At 37.4% G+C, this 2,519-nt stretch overlaps 1 non-coding gene across 1 annotated transcript; it reads left to right on the top strand.

The window, feature by feature from the left end:
• The first annotated feature begins 695 nt into the window (after positions 1 to 695).
• Positions 696 to 804, top strand: LOC111735740. Its single transcript, XR_002778952.1, has one exon. It is a non-coding gene; the product is annotated as a U6 spliceosomal RNA (small nuclear RNA).
• Positions 805 to 2,519: the final 1,715 nt, after the last annotated feature.

The raw sequence follows: 2,519 nt of genomic DNA, 5'->3' as shown, positions 1-2,519 counted from the left end.
GTTTGTCGGTGGTTGTAAGAGGTAGGTCAGTGGGTTAGGTTTACCACGTCTGGTCCCACAGCCTTTTCCATTCCCTTTCTCCCCTGGCCCATAATGCCACAGTACCAGACCTTCAAGAAGTTCAGACATGCAGCTGAAAAGGCTTATCTTGCCGATGCTTTGAAACTGCATGCGGTTCACAAATGTAGACATTCTTATGAGAGTCAGTGTAGTAAAGTAACAGGAGATTTGGTTTGTTTGGTGTATAGACCAACCAAGCTCAAAATGTATAGAAGATTGAGAAATTTCAGTCAACTAATGTGATCGTGGTAGCCAAGGAATCTTGTAGTGTTAAGAAAGGATAACTGTGTTAACACTGTTAAGACTGTTTGAGATGAACTCTTGTTGACCTGTTCTTAGGAAATACATATCTTGAATTTGACAAAGTGTTGGATAGGAAATACTTTTATGTAACTCAGTGAGTGGACTGTTAAGTGGAGAGGTCCTTTTTTTCCTTCAACTTTGTTTTTTTGTTTACTTAGCTTAGGAATATAAACGCTTTCAGTTAGAAAACCTTTATTTTTTGGATTTTGAACAAGGAATGCATCGGTCTTGAAAACTTTTTGCAGCTTTTTGATGTTTGACATGGTATATAATAATTTCTCTGGTAAAGTTGTATCAGTAATTTGAAAATGAGCTATCAAGAGATGCAGATTCTGTGTTCGCTTCGGCAGCAGATATACTCAAATTGGAACAATACAGAGAGGATTAGCATGGCCCCTGAGCGAGGACGACATGCAAATTCATAAAGCGTTCCCTTAAAAAAAAAAAAAGATGCTAATTCTTCCTTCAAGCTTATGTGTCTTTAAAGAATATTAAATGCAACCAGTTTGTCAGACTGGTATTTCTTTAGGAGCTTAATGACCAATAAATACAAAATATTAGGAATGCCCAGTAAATTTGAAAGATGGTAACTATAATTAACTATGTACAACAGTATACCAATTATACATAGAATTGTGGTCTCAATTATATCTACAGGTAATTATGAGTAACCAGTATGCTTTACCTTTACATTGACAGATTTAAACTATATTTGTGAATGGAAAAGATTTATAATATTAGCTTGTTAGCTATAACTTACTTTGAATCCAGCTTTCAGTGATCAGAAACAACCACAGTTTCTTATCTGACAAAGGACTTCTATTCAGAATATATAAAGAACACATAGTATAAACACATATGTGTCAGATATCTGTTCCCAGTTCATGACTTGCTTGCCTTTTCATTTTCTTAGGTGTGTCTTTTATTTTGATAAATTGTAGGTTATGCCTTTTTTCTTATGGGCCATGATTTTTTTTTCTTTTTTTTGCTTTAGTGATCCTTGCCTATTCCGCGGTTGCAGTTTCTCTTATATTTTCTTTCTACATGTTTGAGGTAAAGAGCAAGGTTAATATTTTTCCACTTTTATTGAGATGTAGTTAGTAGAGAGCACTGTATAGGCATGAGTTTAAAGGACACAGATGTTATGACACGCAGACCCAAGGAAAAGCCCTATGACTTAAAATCTACCTCTGTAAGCGGAGGGCAGGGAAAAACCAAAGAGGCAGGCCATTCCAGTCTGGCAATTAACAGAGTTTATTAAGGAAAATTTACATACAAGGTGCGTCTTGGGCTGACAAGCGGATATCTTTCACACGGCTTGGCAAGCACTAAAAACTGATATAGAACAGGGCTAACCTTGTAATCAGCTCTTTGTTCGTCTTGTAGACATGCTCGCCGCCTAGACCGAAGGGCAGGGTGACCTCGAGATTGACTGAAGACTCACCCTCCCCTTTGCTTGTTCTGTCTAGATGATAGATGTATCCCCTTTGCTTGTACTGTCTAGATAACAGATGTATCCCCTTTGCTCGTTCTAACTGCCTGTAGCCCATAGCAACTCCCGTGCTCTGTAACTGCCTGAGGACAAATTAACCGATGGGCTCGATGGGCTCGTGCCAACGGTAACTGCGTGGATAAGCCCTATAAAAGCAGATTAGCCCTGACCTCGGGGCCCAGATCTTCAGAGCACTAGCTCTTCTGGGACCGCCGACATAAGAAACTTGAGTTCTAAACTCTCCAAGTGGTGCTTGGTTTCTTGCTGGTCTGATTTTTCTGCAACAAGGCTATAATACTTTGGGAATTAGAAAAATAGAATAATTTTTTTTCAAAATAGTATTCTTTTAAGTTAGAGTTATAAGTAAAAGTTCTTTTGCTCCAATAAGTGTTCAGATGACAGTAATGAGATATTTGTCTAATAGCACAGTAATCTATGTAATGAAAAAGGTCATGTGCATCATAGATGCGATAATAATAGTCACCGGTTATTGAATACCTTCAATATATGAAGAACTTCACATGCTCAAATTATTTAATAATTACAACAATGCTGTACGAAGGTATCAGTTGTTCAAACTCTAGTGACAAGTAGCAGAACGACATTTGAAACAAAGTCTGTCTTAGATTACAGTCTGTCTTAGATTATTATTCTAAGTCTCTTG

This window comes from Pteropus vampyrus, unplaced genomic scaffold (genome assembly GCF_000151845.1).
Source record: "Pteropus vampyrus isolate Shadow unplaced genomic scaffold, Pvam_2.0 Scaffold1000006220, whole genome shotgun sequence".
NCBI lineage: Eukaryota > Metazoa > Chordata > Mammalia > Chiroptera > Pteropodidae > Pteropus > Pteropus vampyrus.
Note: the sequence above shows the minus strand (reverse complement) of the source record. Positions and strands in the feature narration are given on the sequence as shown.